At 28.3% G+C, this 20223-nt stretch overlaps 1 long non-coding RNA gene and 1 pseudogene across 1 annotated transcript; one reads left to right on the forward strand and one right to left on the reverse strand.

Annotated features, from left to right (window-relative positions):
* The first annotated feature begins 8961 nt into the window (after positions 1 to 8961).
* Positions 8962 to 17920, forward strand: LOC139905885 (uncharacterized). The gene is made up of 3 exons (XR_011780997.1): positions 8962 to 9136; positions 14500 to 14903; positions 17535 to 17920. It is a non-coding gene; the product is annotated as an uncharacterized lncRNA (long non-coding RNA).
* A 1308-nt stretch (positions 17921 to 19228) lies between these two features.
* LOC139905645 (ubiquitin-conjugating enzyme E2 T pseudogene) lies at positions 19229 to 19585 on the reverse strand (annotated as a pseudogene).
* Between the last annotated feature and the right edge of the window lie 638 nt (positions 19586 to 20223).

Here is a 20223-nt window from a genome sequence, read left to right on the forward strand (position 1 = left end):
TATATGTACATATGTAATATTTGCAAATTGTGTAAAAATATGTAAATACATATATATATATATTCATATTGATTGAACTATGTTTTTTTTTGCTGAGTTTTGCAAAAAATATATACATTTGGCAAAATAAAAATCTGTTTACAATATATTTTGCATAAATAACTATCCCTGATAGCAAAAAATAAAATAATATTTTTAGTTAGGTTAATATTTATGTGGGAATACTACTACAAGGAGTAGCAAAAAGTCTCATTAGGAAAGAGTTTTAGTGTACAGTAATACCTTGAGGTACGATTGTCACAGAATGTGATTTTTTTAGATTGAAACTGGGTTCAGGGCACACATTTGCATTGACCTACGAGATTTTTTATGGATATAAGCTGGTAAAGATAAGTGGGCGTCGAGGCTTAAGAATTGCATAAACTGCAATTTTATCTTATTTCTCTTAAAATAGTTGTGCTCCTATGTTCACAAAATGTCCTTTCCAATAAAAAATAGCTAATACAAAATTTCAGCCCGATCAATGCAAATTTAGGGGCTATACACTATCCTAAAGCTTCCACATTTTCTGATTTTTGGACAAAATTGTAATATTTCCTTCTATATCTCCACAATACCTAATGATAAATCACTTACGAAAAAAAAAAAAAAATTAAATGATGATATAATTTTAAAATAACATTATTTTTACATCAACAACTCTCTCTCAAAAAGAAACAACCACTTATGGGAACAGTTTTTCGGTACAGCGTATAGGACGCATATTTTTGACATTTGATGAAGAACAAGGATTTTGTTTTCAAATTTATTTTTTAAATAAGTTTATAGATTTATTTCATTCAACTATTTTTAAAACACTTGTCTCATAATTTATAAGTATTTTTACAAAATATTATTTAAAAAATAAGAAATACTTTTTAAAAGGAGTAATTAAGAGCTTGGATTAAACATTTTCACTTGAAGAATTTAATAATCAAGTACCTGTTGATTTTATCTCGTATATTTTCCATTTCATTATTATCTGGATATATATAAAAGTGATTGTGTCTCTAATCTTTATAAGTGCCAATACCGTTGAACCTAAGAGGCTGTAATTTTGCAAGGGTCCCTTTTTTTAAGCTGGTCAGGCTAAGACGGGGGGAGGTCATACAATGCAGGATTATGCTATACCCCAAACACAAAAACTGGTTTGTTTTTATTTCAGCTCAAGGACTAGATAGGGGGTTGAGTTATAAAAAAATAAGTTGGCGTTTCAAAAAAAAACAATTATACAAATAACTACGTTTTTCTACATTTATTCAGATAAAAAAGTTAGGAGAAGAAGAAAACATTGAAAATTACAATTTCGTTTTTTTTTTCAGGTGCAAAAAAATGAACTTCCAATAAAATTATGTATTATTGACAAAGAATAAAGCTTGTAGAAATTTATCTAGAGATTCGTTTGCATATAAATTTGAGTAAAAAAAATTGATGTTTAACTGAAATATCTGTCATTTTCTGAATAATTTTTCTTTTTTTTTCATCAAACTCAATTTTCAATTTTTAAAAAGAAATGCCAAAAAACGATACAATTTGGAAATAAAATTTTAAACTGCAGCTGTACAAAATAGTATTCTGGAACATTTTATTACATAATTTTTGCAATATTTGCAAAAATGAACCCGTTATAGAGGGTTATTTTTTCAACAACATTCATAACTTTTTGTCTTTACAAGTACGAAACAAATAATATTAGGTTTGCGTTCCTCTTTACAATTTAATAATTACTATTTACAACTTTTTTTTGCACAATTAGAAAAAAAAAGTTTTTTGCACGTTTCTTTGCGAATTTCGATTTGGGAATTTTTTGAAGGAAATAAAAAAAAAGACTTCTCATTCAGACAATTGGTATATTATTTGAAATTTATAACACAATATTTTTATACATTTATAATACTACTATTAAAGTTAAAAAAATATGATATGAGTTTTTTTGTTTATTTGAAAGTAGTTATTATGATGACACTTTGTAGATTACTTTGCTTAACTGTATTGATATAATGTGAAGAATCCAATTGAATTAGAATTATCAGGATCTTTTTTGATAACTACAAAAATTCCTATTATAATTATTAGTATATTTAGTACATAGAAGTATTTTCTGAATAATTTTTAAATTTTCTGAATTAATTTGACCATTTTCAATGTGATTTCTTCTCCCTCCTTTTTTTTCTGTTTCCGTTATATGTTGAACCTAAGAGGTTGAAATTTTGCCACAAAAAAAATATAAATTTTTATTTGGACATAAACTTTTAGAATCTGACTGTACAATTTAGTATTTTCAATTTCCAGAACATTTTATAATATGATTTTTGCAATATTTGCAAAATTGAACCAGTTATCGAGGGTTATTTTTTGTCAAAATTATTCTTCATAACTTTTTGTTTTTGCAAGTACGAAAAAAAATGCAAAATTAGTTCAAAAAAGTTTTTGTGATTTTTTTCGGAAAATTTCGATTTGGCATATTTTTGACAAAAATAAAAAATGGACTTCCATCTAGACAATTTTTTGGATGCATTTATGTTGGTATGTTATTGAGAGTTTATATTGTTTTTTTAAAAAAATAATTTCATAATAATACTAGTTATAATACTGAGTTTTTATACGTTACCGAGATTATGGACACAAATATTATAAAAATATTATCAACATAATTTAATAAAAGCTTAGTCACCTACTAGTTTCAAATTTCTGATGCTCTTAATGTTAATCAACTATAGATTATTAGTTGAATTGAGATGGTATTTATCATATTTTAGAATAACTTTTGCATTAGAAGTTCGAAATGCCGCCAAATAGAGGAAAAAATGTCAAAATATTTAGTTAACACTGAAAGTATTTATTTTAAGAATTGAATGCTCTATGTTTTTTGTTTTTTTGTACCCAAGGACACCTATATTTCAAAATGATTATATCATAAATTACAATGTGGAGGAGGTAAACTCATACTTAAAATATAACAAAATACAAAAAAAGGAAAGCATATTCCTATACAATAAATTTATACAATAATTTGGAACCATAATTATAAGGCTATATCTTTCTTGTGGATCTTAATTTTTATAAGATACTCTGAGCTTTTGTGTTAATAAAATTAATTTTTTTTTTAGATTACGGCCTATATAAAAATATGTAAAATCTTTAGTTTTTAGTAATATTAAAAAAAAATATACCTTAAGTGATCTCTGACATTATCACATTCAAGTAGATAATGCCTAGATGTTTCCCTGGATGCCCTGCCCCTTTTTTTCAAAATGTTACGAGATGTAATTGGCCTTTGTTCTGGTCTTGAGTCTTAAGACTTTTGATATTATAGAATAAGATAAACAATCCATATATTGTTTAACAAACCCGTTTGGTAAGCAACCATGACAAATATCTACTACATGTAATATGTTTAAAAAATTTTCTTGTTTTTTATGTGTCTACAAAGTTAGTGCATGGCTTCATTTCCTTCTCTGTGGCATAATTTACAACAGATGGATTTTTCACGACTGATTTGATAATATTATAGGTGTTGTTTTTCATTTCTATTTAGCTACAGGTGTCTTTAAAAGTCAGAACGGATATTTAATATCCGAAATAACGCCCAACTATCTGAGCCAATGAATTTTGACAAATCAGTCATTTTTTTTTAGTTACACGCGAAAATTTTGGTTTTTCAAACCCAGTTCTATGTCTATTTAAGTCTTTTAAAAGGATTCTCTTTTTTAAGAATTTTGCTCTTAATCTTCTTTTTTGATGCCCATCGATAGACTCCCTTAATCATGCTAATAGAACCAATTCTTCCGTCAAACATCACACCATTACTTTTGTAGCAGCTCCTAACAAAGTAAGATATACATTTTTATATTCTAGGACAGTATGCATTAGAATGAAATCATTTATTGGAGCAAAATTTGAAGATGGTGCCGATATCCACCGAGGAATATAACAATATATATATACAGAAATGTACAAAATAAATTAATTTTTCCAATTGAAAATAATTGGTAAAAACTGTTAATCAAACTGTGGTATGAATTTATTTAACGTGATATTAGTATGATTAAAATATTATTAATATTTTTGCTATCCAATTTGCATTGTGAAAAGCTCCAGGTAATTTAATTTCAGAGGTACTTTACCAAGATGAACGAGTGTGAGCTGAACTAATTATTTATAGTCCATTCTCGAATAGTGAAACTCTAAAGCTTTCATATAGAGTGAAGCTATTATATTTTTAATATTTTAAACTTTTTTAATTCTCCCAAATAATGAATGTTCAGGTCGTTTTAATACTTCATTTTTTAATGCATCCCAAGAATGTGTAAGCTATCTTTCTCTAATTTTATGTCTACAAGCAACCCAAAAATACCTCTCTCTGTCTATTAAATAATTGATGGACAGATACACAACCTGCAGATTTGTATTTTCCTAGTTTTCGATACTGTTGCGTCAAAAACCATTTCCCTAACATTTTCTGTACACTTCCAATCACTCAATAAAATAAATATTGTCTTTTTAATTATCATTCTAAGTAAATCAATTGTTTTGTGTGGTATTGTAGGAACACCAAGTAATTTTACTCCTCTTATTTCCGAAACAAGTACAGTTAACTTTTCTTCCAAGCAATAAGGATTTTAAAGAATTTTCATCAATTTTCCATACCAGTACACTACAATAATGAATTTGGCTTTCTGGGACCTTTTAATTTGTTTTATATGTAATACTTCTTCATATCTTCTAAAAACAATAATACTCTTGAACAATATTATTTTCTTGTTTAGACTTTTCCTTCAGACTGTATAGCAAAATTTTCTTGGCATTCCTAGGGGGGGGGGAAGCATGATTCTTTTATCTTTTCAAAGAGATGAAACTTTTTTGTCAGCTGATTATCTATCAATAGGAACTTTAAGACCATTTTTGTATTAATTTTTTTGGAAGGATATAACTTTTCCTGTAATATTATTTTTGTGACTATTAGTTTTCTTGTTTTATCGTAAACACGTGAAATCTGATTCTTTACACAGTCATCTGCTTCACATTTCATTTTTTCATTCAAGGAAGGGAAGTTATTAACTTTAAGGCTTTTAACGTTTACTAAAATAACACAAAAAACACTTCCATACTTTGATTATTTTTGATCCCTAAAGATATATAAAATCTTCACGAAGACACTCTAATAATTTTTTTGTGGATGAGCACTTTGTGTTTTTATTTTGTTCTAACTGATTATTAGATCTGTATTATCATATGTATGTTAATAACCCTCTGTATTGAAAACAAATGTGAAATAGAGAAAACGAAGAAAAAATGATTATTTTGGAGTAATAACAAAGATCGAAAAATAATGTGCCGATTCCGGATTTAGGCTCAGTATATCGAACTATAAGAATGGTCAGAAAGATGAAAAAGAGGTTGGTGCAGAGTAATCACGCTACTACTCATCCTCTAATTGTTCAGGGCATGAACAAAAGTCCTTCACATAAGAAAATATTTTAAAAAAACAACGAATAAATATATATATTGGTAAAGATATGTTTTTCTGAAGATTTTCCAACCAGAAAAATTATCTCTTTTTTTTAACAAAATGAAAATTCTCTCACTGTTTCATCGTGAATCCCCAAACTTGCGGAATAGTATAGATGACTACAAAAAAGCAATAAAGATAGTCTAAGGTATTAAAGTGACCAATCCCAATGTTCGACGTGGTGTAGATATAATTAAGTAATACGATAACTTGCTAACAAAGATGAGTTGCAATTAATGCTACATAGGCATAGTGTCAGAAAACCGAAAAAATATATGTTAATTCAGACTCTTTTCAAACTTAGGTGTTTTTATTAATACTTTTGTAAAAAGTGATTAGTTACTATCAATAATTAATTACGCCTAGATATAGAAAAAGGTTCGTGCTGTTCCTACGCAGTAGTAAAGAAACCGTTCCAATAATGTTTTTTTTCTTCTTGACAACGAGTTTTTAATTTAGGAGAAAAGTTATTTTCTGTCATTGTAAGTGCTTTATCGTTAATTGATGTGGAGATTTAGAGGAAAATATGCTAGTTTTGTCTACAAATCAGAAAGTATGGAAACTATTTTTTATTAAAAAGCATATTTTGAGACCTTAGGAGCACAACTTTTTCGAAACTATTTTCTTAATAGTTCTTAATGACGAAGAGTAACATTAAGGGTTTGCTTCGTGGTTATAAGTGTAATTCTTCATTGGACTCGGAGTAAAATTGAGGATTGACATTCCAGTAATTCTAGCCTGTATGTCCTTGCTATATTCGAAGTGGGATTTGTGTTCCTTTACTTCTTCTCACGGAGGCTTGCAAGTGATCGAATTAAACGTCATAACAGCGAAGCTGCACTCCATCCAAAAATTCTTCAAATTGTTCATTTTAGGTTTCTTTAATTTTAATATACCTGAGGAAGTTATTTTATGCATCACTGACTATAGTTATTTCTCTGAGCAGTCTCTCAAAGTTATCATATTTTTCATGACATTCTCTGAGGTATGGTTTTTACTCTCGACGCAATGCAAGCAATATTCTCCTTTCAACTTATGGGATACATTGCTTTAACTTACGAGCTCTGCAGAGAAATAAATGAAACTTTTATGTTCATGTATTACTATAATTCGAAACTTGTAAACTTAACACAATTATGAATTATTAATATTAAATGGTTATTTGTGAAGGAGTCATTTTCATGCAATAAGTTCATTAATTTTATGTTAGGTAAATAATTTTGTGTATGACTTTCATAAATATAGGCAAATACATACCCTCAACACTTTAATGAATTATTATACATATTCTGTTCAACTTCAATTTTTGTGTGTAGATAATATTGATAAATATTGAATGACTACGAAAAAAGAGAAAAAAGGAGCAGATATTGTTATACTTGTTAATTCAAATTATTTTCTCTTATGTGAAATTTTTTGTTGTTGATAGCCTGAACATTGTTTTTCTTATTTTTCCAAAGCTGTTGTCCTTATTTTTAAATTCTTTAGTAGATAACATATAATGAATAGTTATAAGGGTGTGTCATGAAAGATAGAAAGTAACTCAGAGGATTTGTTGGGTAAGTTATACACTTACCCAATAAAGCAAAGTATGTCGAAATTAACATGTTTACGTACACTCTTGAGTATCTATAACAACATCAACTCTAGCTTCATTCATTATGGAAGGATGTTATTTTAAGGAAATTAGGGCATTTCGTTATATGACTTTAAGATAGAATTTGAGTATTCAGTGAATTAAGTGAAGCATCTAGCAAAAAATCTTGCTACTTTTCGTGAAAAGTCATTATAAAGTTTTAACCGTTCAACTTAAGCGCACTATCATTTTCCTTCTAAGAAATAGCTATGTTAATCTATTTTTCTTCTATTTTAATATAAAAAAAATTGTCTGTAAGTTTGTATTTATGAATATATGTTTAGATTATGTACAGTCATTATTTATTAAATCTTAAATATTACTTGTGAGCATACTTTTAACAACGAGCGTGAGTAGCTAGAGCTCAGCCAGGTAGCGCTCTAGAGACTAAAGTACTCTCTGGCTTATCCCGTCATATAATTTTTTTATCATGTCGTTATTATTATTTGTTAATTCTTGAGGATAGAACATCTAAGTATTGAGTATCTACTCGTGAGTGTGCTCATGAAAAAGGAAGAGTAACACAGAAAAATTATTATGGAGTTATCTCCTTTATTATCATACCAAAGTTTGTCTTTTAGCTGACGTCTAATTACTCTGGGCATAAAGAGTAATATTGAGGATAGACATCACCTACCCTTTTCCTCGCTAGAAGAAGAAACGGAATGGGATTTTTATTTATTTATTTCTTCTCAAGGCTATATGTAACTAATCTAATAAAAATCATATGACAGCCAAGCTGCTCTCCTTCCAAACATTAATATTCAAATTGTCATCATTACCATGTCTTTTCCCGAGATTTCTCACATTTTTTAATGGCAATACTAAAAATTTAGAAATTGGAATTGGAATTTGTCTTCTAAAAATATATTTTACATAAAAATCAACCATAATGTTTGTTTAGATGTCTATTCAACATATGCTACGTTGATACAAGATATTTAATGTATGATATTACGTAGCCAAATGGGCTGGATAAAGGCCACTCTGAACTAACTCAACTGGTTTTTACTAGCCACAGGCTATTGGACTAGCGTATCTGTCAAGCCTTGCATATACAGACACTATCTAAGTATTACTTGGCGTTGCTCGGGCTAAGGAGGGAGAGGGAAATCACATTGAAAATGGTAAAATTAATTGAGAAAAGTTAAAAAAACAACTTCTATATAATAATAATCATCGGCATCGGGCGTTACACAGAAACTGTCTCATGTGATTACATGGAATTCCACATATTTGGTTTTTGTTATCGGTTTTACGAAATGTTCAAAGAAATATGTCGGCCAAACCAAAAGAAGATTAAAAAATCTTATTTAGTGATCACATGAGATATGTTGATAAATGTTTAGAAGCCACTGGAGAACACTTCAATTCGAGAGGACATGAAAAATCTAATATTAAAGTACAAGTGGTAGAACAAGTCCGGCCTATAATACCCAATGCTGATATGATACAGTTACTTTTGGTTCGAGAAAAATGGTGGATCAATCAATTTCATTCAAAAACACCCACTGGAATGATTAGATATTGAATTGGACGTTCATTTAATTTACTATAAAACAAGTTTTTTTTTTTTTTTTTTTTAAATCACCGTTTTTAAAATAAATTCTTGAATTAATGTAAGGTTACGTTCCTGTAAACGGAAAATATTAATATATTCTTATATATATTGCTAGTTTTAAATTTTAATGTTTTTATTTTTTCGTAAAAACTTAGGAATTTAAAATATTGTTATATTATTATTTCTGAAGAGGTCTTCAATGGAGACAAAATCGAGTAAATGTTACTGATCCTCTAAACATATATATGTTTTATTGTGTTGGTTGAGTCAAGTCCGTCTTCTTTAAAATTATAATATGAATGTTTCGTTGTTTTGTCGAATAACAACCTGATAGTTCTAATTCTAATTATCTTGGATTCTTCACACCATATCAATCCGGTTAAGTAAGGTAATCCACAAAGTCTCGTCATAGCAACTTCTTCCCCCCAAAAAAAAAAAAAAAATAATAATAATAACTCTTATTATTGCCACTTGTAACCTTAGTAGTATTATTATGAATATAAAAAAAATAATGTGTTACAACTTCGAATAACATACCAACATACATATACAACATATATGCATCTACAAAATTCTCTAGATAAGAATTCCATTTTTTATTTACTTCAAAAAATTCCCAAATCGAAATTCGCGAAGAAAATTAAAAAAATATTTCTTGCACTAATTTTGCAAAAAAAAAAAATAGAAAAAATAACAGAAGATAACTGGTTCATTTTTGCAAATATCGCAAAAATTATGCTATTAAATTTTCTTGAAATTAAAAATACTCCAATAAACATGTTGCATCGGTATTTTTTGGTATTTCTTCTTAAAAAACTGAAAATTGACGTCTGATGAAAAAATAAAAAAAATTGAAATTATTTAGAAAAGGAAAGATATTTCAGTTAAAAATCAATTTTTATTTGGCAAATTTATATGCAAACAAATCTCCAGACAAATTCTAAAAACTTAATTCCGTTTATTAATCCCGTATTCCATTGGAAGTTCATTTTTTTGCGCGTAAAATAAACGAAATTGCAATTTTTGCGATTTCTTTTCAGCCCATAACTTTCTTGATTTTTAATAAATTTAGAAACCGTATTTATTTTTATTGTTTTTTTTTTTTAAACACCAATCACTTATTAATAAATAACTCAATTCCTATCTAGTCTCCTGGAGTTGCAAAAAACGATTTATGGATTTTGGCCATAGTATAAGCATCCCTTATATGACCTCCCCAAAAATCGGCAGCCCCATTTTAGCTTGTCCAAGCTCAAAAGAGGGACCTATGTAAAATTTCAGACTTCTAGGATCAATGATGTGAGAATGTATAAAGGACATCAACAAACAAAAACCCAATCTCTCTTTTTTGTATATAAAGATGTATATTTATACAAAATAAAACCCAATAAACACTTTTTAATTGTGTAAAGGCATAAATATTACCTTTAGTAACTTTTTATGTTAATAGTAACACATATAAAGTAATTTTGTAAAGATGTATCGTTCTTAAAATTTGGACGATCCGTCCAATCATGTCATAAATCTTAAGTACGTATTCGAATCAGACGCAAAATTCGAGAGTAATCTTTGTTAAACGAATTAATCTAAGATATTAGTCAGAAATGTCACCATGAATCTACTTCATCTTTATTGAAAGTATAACCATTAAGTTTTTATAATATTTCAATCCTATATTAATGAACTATCGATACAACTCTAGTAATATGGAAAAAGAATAATTTAAAACCCACAGAATGCTCATTTTCAATTTGGAAAAAGAGTTGATTTGTAAATAGTTTCCTTAATTTAGTCGTAACCCTTAAAAAGCGTGCCATCCAGAAGACACATTGATATTTAGTTACACATAAAAAAAGTATTTCTCAGTTCAGACTGAATTATTGATGAAGCATTTAATTATTTTATAAAAAATTATGTAATAATATACATGAACAGTTTTAACTAAGGAACTCTTATTTGAGAGGGATGTAGCCCGTAGTCCAGGGTATTAGTTATTTTCACAAATTACTTCATGACAAATTACATGCTTCCAATGAGTCATAGAGTCCTACTTTTCTTGAAAATTATGGTTGAACTTACCTTCTATGAGGTGTATTATTATTACAAGTTAAAAGGAAATACAATTTACTCATCAATAATGCATAGAGAGAAGATAAATAAAAGCAAAGAGATTATTGCTTTATTTTCATTTTCCTTCGATATACCTTGTTATGTGTATTATATGAACTAACAACACATAAAAAATAAACCAGGATGAATAAAATAATAGTCTAATTGCCATTCTAAACTATTTATACATAAAATAATAAAAAAATCAATATAAAGATCATGTATATTCACCATTCCAAAATTATCCACCTTTCATCGAAGGATTTTTTAACATAAAAAACATACATCCCTTAGAAGATTTCCTTTTTCTTTGATTATATGTATATATTATGTTTTAATGATATATTAGCATGAACTCATTTTTTATTGTAGCTAAAGGTTGCATGTCTTTATTTAGTCTTGTGTTGAATACATTTACATAGAGTAAGGAAAGCCTAGACAGATTAGTGTATGGATCTAATAGAAGATGGAGAGGATGATACTCAAGACGTATTTATGAAATAGAAGGCCTACTTTCTCTTTTGAGAGACTTTGTACTACGCTTTTGTGAGCTTTCTATTAATATAACATATTATAATAATAGATAACAAAAAATGAAATTTGTTAAAAAGCAAATTCGTTTTTTTTTTCCTTTTAATGGAAAGATATTAAGTGCAGATGTACATATTTATATTATATGTAGGTACACATAAAATCCAGATGTATCTTCATAATAATAAAATCGTGATTTAATTTTCAATTTATTTCAATACGTACTATTGAGTGCAAATTTATATATTTATTTGTTCCTAACATTGTGAAACATTTATTATTCTATTCAATCTCTTTCTATTTTTGTCCTTTTTCCAACCTATACAAAAGAATAATAAACATAATAAAAACCTTTCACGTCATTATCTTCTTAGTTTTTCATAACCACCAATAATTTTGTATGAAATTTTCTCCTTGAGGGACTGTTTATTTTTCTATTGTATGTAAGTGTTCGTATGTACCCAACAACTTTATAACTATTGTATCTCACAACCTTTCTTCCATTAATAGAAAGAAAAAACACCTTAACACTAGAACGATAGATCTTAAATCATGTATATTTTTTGCTGACCCGTTTTTTTTTTCTTTTTGGAATTGGTAATCTGACTAATGATTTCTTTTTCCCTTGGTTGTTGACATTATTATTTAACTCCTGAGTAATTAACTTATTTTCCTACTACATTCAACTATTACATGCAAAACCTGAAACTTGTTAGTGCTCATAATAAAGGGTGATTCAAAACGAGCGGTTTTTTCCAGTAGGGATTTTTTGACAGGCACGCGCCAATTCTGTCAAATTCATACGTCGTTTTTACTCATCATGGAAAGATAAAACGCCACAACAACGTGTACAAATTGTTCAATTGTACTATGAAAATCAGCGTTCTGTGAAAGAAGTTATGGTCCACATAATCGACTTCAGAATCCACAATTCGCAGAATAATCGAAAAATTAGAAGGGGTAGCAACTTGCTGGGATGTCCCGTCGTCTGGTAGGCCACGTAAAGCTAGCAGCGTACAAAATATTGCGGCCGTAGCCGAGAGTGTAGCCGAAGATCGTGAAGAATCGATTCGCCACCTTTAACATACTTTTTGGTACCTCAAATTGAAGTACATGGTCTCCAAGATATTTGGTTCTAACAAAACGGTGCCACTTGCCACACAGCGTGCGTAACAATGGACTTATTGTGACATCATTTTGGTGAGTAATTAATTTCATGTTTTGACTCGGTGAATTGGCCACCAAGATCGTGTGATATCACACCTTTGGACTTTTTTCTTTGGGGCAAAAGTCTATGTGGATAAACCCGCGATGATTGAAGCATTGAAAGCAAATATTGAGCGAGTTATTCGTGAGATTCCGGTCACAATGCTCGAATGCGTCATCGAAAATTGGCGCGAAAGAATGGACCATTTAAAGGCCAGTTGCAGCCAACATATGAAAGGGATAATTTTCTAGAAATAATTGTAAAGGATTGTTTTTTTCTGTTCATCATAAAGTTTTGACCAGAACTTAATATTTTATGTGTTTTATTTCTACAATCCAAAAACCACTCGTTTTGAATCTCATGAGGAGAAGAGTAACCTTGAGAATTTGTGGCAGAGTTATAATAAATAGTACGTCCTTGTCGGATTCAATGTATCTAGAATTGGGGATCGATATCAGAGTAATTCTGGGCAATGTTTTTTTATTTTATTTATTATCTCCCTCTACTATTCTTACAGATGATTGTAGCTGATCTATCGAAACGTCATGAGAGCTAAGTTGCTCTCCTCCAAAACAATCTTCAAATAGTCAGGGTTAACATGTTTATTTTCGGTTTATTTTTTAACATTCCCAAAATACACTCGAATTTTATTGTCTGGTATATTTAGCCATTCCAATATTAAAATGAAAATTTGTCCAGTATAAAAATGTATTTGACCTCCATTATTGTTACATATAACATCATGTATAAGCATCAGTTAAAAAAATAAATACTTAGCTTACCATTATATGTATACTTTTGAATTCATAATTTAAACAATAATAAGTTTTAAAGAGGAATACATCTAGTTGACTGTAAAGGATATATTATTTCCAAATAAATAAAATATTTTTATCAAACAAGACATGTAATATACAGAACAAGACGTTTTCTACTCCCATTCCATCTCTTTTTGTCATATCTATCTTTTTTGGGTAGACAAATAACAAATTAGAACGCACTTCTTGTAAACTCGCTAATTTATTTTAGAATTTGTCAAAAGCACGTAAACAAATAAAGTATATTAAAAATAATTAAAAATTTAAATTGAAGTTGCAGGGAATAAATGATACACATAGGATGTTACAAAGACATTTCAGTTTCTGGAATGCATAAAAACCTCAGGTAAGTAACTGAAAGTTAAACTAGAAATTGTACACAGCTTAATAAGAGATAATTTGAGTTCATCCAATCAATATTCACGAAACTACCTAATAAGAGTGGATCTGTATTCAAGTCTTCCTTTTTCGAGTTGCAATAACGTCTGAGTCAATTTGGTTATTGTACAACTAAAGCAAATTTAAAGAAATTGGTAACAAGCCTTTTCAAGGGGAACAAAATATATTCTAATAGATTTAAAATTTTACTCAGCTAATTTGCTTTTTTGTCTTGTGCCCCTTTTAGGAATGGGTCTTTTGTAAATAAAAATTACAGTTATTTCTCATCACACTCCACAAAAACACTATCCATAGAAGTTGTTATTCTACTTCTTTATAAAGGTATATGAATGGGTGAACATAATTTAGGTGTATTTTTTTTTGTTTCATTATAATTTCAATTGTCTTCTTGTCTATTTGTATGAAAAGAATGATTTCCCTAATAAATTATTTCATTTCCAACGAGCGTAAGTAAGAACCAAGTTAACTAATTTGTACTTAAAGACTAGGTTATTTAATTAATTATACACACCTTTTGGTATAAAAAAGATTAGCTGGAAGATATAATCAGAGTTTTCCAGAATTAGTGAAACATTCACATACATTAATAATATATTTTTCCTCATTTAAAGTTTTCAAAATATATATGAGTTTAAAATTTGTTGAAATACATATTATTTATAATAAGATATGTTCAAATCATTCCAGATTTCCTTCGTTCGTGTATACTACAGGCTGGATGATCAAAAATAATGACGATGTCTATTATTTTAATGAATACAAGAATGTGTTATCAAAATAAATAAAGTTTTGTTTAAAAAAAAAATTAATGTTATTGTTTGAAAAAAATTGATTAAAAAATGGCGCTACAAAAAATAAACATAAAGGCTTCAAAAACCACAAATTCCTCATAAGAAAATTATAGCTCTTTGGAGTTGGAATTCCAACCGTGGAACGTATTACTGACAACAAAAGAGCATTAAAAGTAGATTAAATACATGTAGCAGAACATGTTTTGCGCCAAGGCTTTTAAAGTAAATTTATTTACCAGTATCAACCCCAACCTCAAAATTTCAATCAGACGGCACTCCCGTGAGATGAACATGTCACATGTAAGTCATTCAAAATAAAGTTAGGTACAGGTCCGTGACTACTGACAAAAATTTGGTTAACAAATTTTATACTTTTTCATCATTATTAAAAATAATTAATGGCTGGCAACAAAAACCATTTGTCATAATTATAAATCAATGTTGTTATATGACGTCTTTTATTAAACAAAGATCATTAAAAAATATGTCTAGTTTTGAAAAAGAACATCACAAAAATATTTATTTTATAAATAAAAAAATGTATTGAAAGCAGTGTGCAACAGCATTTTCACCCGGCGGCTAATACACATTTTGTATTGTTATTTAAGCCATAAAATAAGAAAATGACCATTAAAATAGGCTAATTAGGTTTGGTCTTTATAGCTCTTTAAAAAAAATTACGTTTTTGATTATATTTTCTATTGAAATCTATGTTTTGATATGAAATAACTCAATAAATGAAAATTAAGGTAACAACAATTGATAAAAAACATTCCAGAAATTCAAAAGATAAATTATTTATTAAGTTCTATTGTACAGAGTTCCTACAAAATATATTTAATCATATGAAAATCCAGTCAAATGAATGATTATATATATGGAAACTAATATTTTTTTACATTTTGCTTTCAATGATAGGTAAAATCAAATATAATATGTTGTTGGAAAAAAAAAGTTACATTTTAATAATTTTTTTCAATTTAACTTTTAATTTTCTTATAGAATATTTGATAAATAAGCAATATAAGGTTGTCTGAAAATATTTCGAAATTAAATATATTTAAGTCGATTATTTGACTAATTGTAACAAGTAATGAATATTATATTTTAGAAGCATGAGGATTAACCCCAATTTCAATATGATTCATTTCCAATATATTTGATTAATATTTATTGATTAGATCTAAATAATCTAATCGATTTATATTTAATTTATGAACTTTTCCTGCCTCAAAAATATTAATTATAACTTAAAATTAGTCAAACAAATAACAGAATTAGATTTAACCTTCACACAACCTTACATTATATATTTATTAAATATAATATTTGAAAGTTTAAAGTTAAACTGAATTTTTTTTATAAAATCCAGCTGTTTTTTGACGTCCAATATTTCTAAGTTTTAATATCAGATTTATTTGCTATTGTTAGCTCTAACATATTGCAATTGAAAAAATATTGGCTTTCAAGTAAGACCTTCTATTTTACTGGGTTTTTGTATGATTATACCCATTTTGTAGAAACTCTTTTTAAGATAATTTAATAAATATTTTATAATTCGAATGCTGAAATCATTTTTTTTTTTAAATTGACATTACCCTTACATGTCATTTATATATTTGTTTCATTTCCAAATATGACTCTAAATCGAAATTATACACATTATTGACCTGAATTTTATTGCATAGTGAAATCTTACACAAAAAATTGTGTAATATTGTGTATATTGAGAATATTTAAAGTTTTGTCAAAAGGAATTGAATAACATGCCCTTCTCCCCAAAAAAAATAATACAATAATAATAGCCACATCCCTAATTAAGAATGTAAAATTATCATCTGTTAAATAAATTAAATAACAAAATTTATATGTTACAATATTTGGGAGTGAATTACTAATGTTGGGTTTCGTTCTGGAAATCTAAACCGGTCAGAGACCGTTATATTTTTGGGTTGGACCGAATAAGTTCGGTAGGGACCGGTCTCATATAAAAATTCGGTCTAGATCGATACAAAGGAAAAGTTTGGTCTATTTTGGTTCCTAAAAAAATTGGTCTAGACTGATTTTACAGATAAATTGTTTATAAAATGACATCATATGTTTTTTCAAGGACAATGACGTTTTACCAAGTTTAAACAACATATGCCTGGATGGATTTTGATCCCGTTGTCTCACATATAGGTATACAGTATTTTTTCTAGAACTTAACGTGTACTATTGATATTTTTCTGAAAAAAATGAATGACAATTGATTTAGAAAAAAATGGTCTCTCATAATATATGAGACCGAATCAAAATCGGTATACAAAGTAAGACCGAAAAAAAACGACCGCGGTCTGGACCGAAAAATTTAAATCGGTCCTGAAAAAATCTGTTAAGACCGAACCGAAAAAAAAATTGGTACTGGACCGAGTCTCAACACTATTATTTACCTAGAAAGTAATTGCTTCAATAAATTGACCCTTGAACGTACTCCTACTTGTTAGGGGGGGACATAAGTATGTTTAAAGATAGTTATTTTGATAGTTATGATTATTTTTTTGTAAAAAAAAAAAAGAAGACGGATAAGATATAGATGTACTTCGTATAACGTGCACATTTTTTGCCTTTTTATATATGATAGAATCTAAACTTTTTATCAATTTTTATTTTTTATTATTTAACAGCATATTTTCAAAAAATTAAATATATTTATAATAAAATAGATAGTATAATTTATTTTAGTAATTTGGTAATTTATTTACTAGTTACTAAGATTTTTGTATTTATGTTATTTTCCTGATTATTAGATACGGATGCTAATAATTCTTTGGAGTTTAAAAAATATATATGATTAAGAGGAAACAAAGAAAAATTATTTTTTTGTTTAAAACAGATCGAAAATAAAAATGTGCCAACATTATATATTTGCCAATTTTTATAAAATTCCAGATTTAACCTCAGAATATCAAACCTCAAGATTATGCAAACGGCCAGCAGGATCAAAAGTGGTTTTGGAGCAGAGATAATAGGTAGCCATGTATCTCAAACACGTGCTGCTTATTGAATTTTTTTAAATTGGAAAAGAAATGTCATAGCAGTGAGATTCCTGACTTCAACTCTTCTTCCTAGGGGATACACTTCAACAGAAGTGGCCAGGCAATACTTTCAACTCCTTTTGCAAGAGACTTTTCGCTAACTGTGAGCCCAACGGTGGCCGAACAAATCTATTTGAAATTGGCTATTTATCAGAAAATGATTAATAAAGATATTGTTTAACACTACTAATAACTAAAGAAAGGGAGGCTATTTTTTTCCCCCATGTGTGTAAGTTTCATGTTTCCACCCGGTACATAATTAGTTCTTTGCCACCGTCAAAAAAAGATTGTATTTTATGCTTAGAGATATTAGTAGCCCTACTTTAACATAACACTACGTTATTCTTGTTATTTTAGGAGATTAATTAATTAGAATTCTTCATAAAGTAATGATTTTCAAAACTTCAACAATTATTATCCTATAAAAAAATATGAATGCTATGTATCCGCTAAGGTTGTTCTTTTTACTTATAGAAATATTCCATTCAAATATTACTGTTTTTCTTTTACATTAAGAAGTATTCAATATGAATGTTTTAAGTCTTTTTATATTTGTAAAGTCATTTGATTAAGTATTTCCAAGATTTGTTTCGGAAATGTGGCGTTTTTATTCAATAAATAGTAAATACGTGTTATATCAACTATGTATCATTCTCAATAAGGTGCCATCTCCGGCTTGTCATGGAAATTTGTGACGTCATTGAATATGTTATGGAGGGTACACAAAATAACTTCCTTTTTCCAAAAGGCAATAAGATAAATTGTATAACACAGAATTTGTTTAATTTTGTTTCATAATGATAGTACAAATTTAAAACTTTGATTTCCCTTTTTTTATATTAATCATATCACATAGCCCATAGGTGAGATCACCCATTGCCCATACACTGAATAACCCCCCCTTTGGTATTTTAAAAACCGGTAATTTTTGCATTTTTTTCTTTCTTATTGAAATCACTTTTTCACTGAGAGGTTTTAGAGAGTTAGTTATCTCTATACAAAATGATGCAAAATGGCGATTCCTCGAAAATCGTCAAATGTTAGCTTCTCCAAATAAATTCTCTTTCAATTACCTGATAAGAACAAATCTCACCAATTATTTTTTTGTATATCTCCGGATCTGATGATACCAAATTTATATCAGTAGCATCATTAGTCATGGAGTTATTTGTATTAAAATTATTTTGAAAATGAATTGAAATAATCATTTTTTGTAAATTAAAAATTGAAGCAATTAAATTATTTTCATAAATCGTGCCATTAATAACTCAGGAGCTATTTTTTTTTTTAAGGTAGCAACTACAAAAAGTCACTCCCTCTTTCATTATATTTTTTTTAACCTCTACACTATACTTTTTAATATAATTAATTGATATATATTATAATTTGGTCAATGGTCATGTTTCTGAAGACGAACAAATACAATTTGGTGATGATTGTGAATGTTATGGCTCGTGACTTATCCATTAGCATATTTTTTAGTCCAATCCCTTGCTCTTTTTTAGTAGATCTTGTAGTTCTAGGTGAAAACCTCTTTGATCTCTACCATTAAATAATCATTGAAAGTCGAATGGACATGAGTATGGATGATATATTTAAACTGGCCGTCCAGTTACCCTTTGGAGGTATTTTGAGTAAATCCAAGCAGATACGCCCCGCTGCATCTACATTAGAATGATAAATCCTTTTTTTAAATTGAACGATATAGGGTTGAAAAGGATATGTTTCAGGGATGTGACTGCTGAGTTTAAAAAGATCGCCTTCACAAGGAGTATCCTCACCCCCAAGGATGTTGGCCTCTAAGGATGTTAAATTACCATTGTCTGGCGCAGCACAGGATACACCAGGTTGCAGATTCTTTTCTAACATCTCAAGGTCTTTTTTCATTCTGGAATTACGTATCATTTCGTTGATTTTGAGTGCAACAACCGTACAATTTTTTTGAAAATGAATTGTAAATATTAATTTTTTATAGATTAAAAATTGAAGTAATTAAATTATTTTTATAAATTGTACCATTAATAACTCAGGAGCTAAATTGAATTTTGTTTAATTTTATAAAATATGTTACCAAAGCATTATATCTTAGTATTTACTTTCGACGGCAAAAGCACGTTCCTCGCTATTCCAACTTATGATAGGGACTGACTGTATTTTAAGTAAACTCTAGAAATACAGTTCCAGAATGAACTATATCCCCACCCAGCTTCAACTTCTATAGCTTGATTACCACACATTATAAGAAAGGAAATTATGTTGTCGCACCCTGTATAATAAGAAAAAAAAACATATGTTGTAACAAAAATCTTCTGATTTGGAAGACATGAAGTTTAAAATTTGAAATCATAAAGTCCTTGCAAAATAATCGTATTCCTATAATTATAAAAACGGTCAAAATAAGTCCTTTAACCATACGTGATAGTAAGTGTGAATCACTTTTAATACGTTTAGCTTCACACGAACTCTGCTACCATGTTGACTCAATCAATTGCAATTTTTTGTCTGGGTACAAATTGACAAAGCATTTGAAATTACCGCTGAGA

Source organism: Lepeophtheirus salmonis, chromosome 6 (genome assembly GCF_016086655.4).
Source record: "Lepeophtheirus salmonis chromosome 6, UVic_Lsal_1.4, whole genome shotgun sequence".
NCBI classification, from domain to species: domain Eukaryota; kingdom Metazoa; phylum Arthropoda; class Copepoda; order Siphonostomatoida; family Caligidae; genus Lepeophtheirus; species Lepeophtheirus salmonis.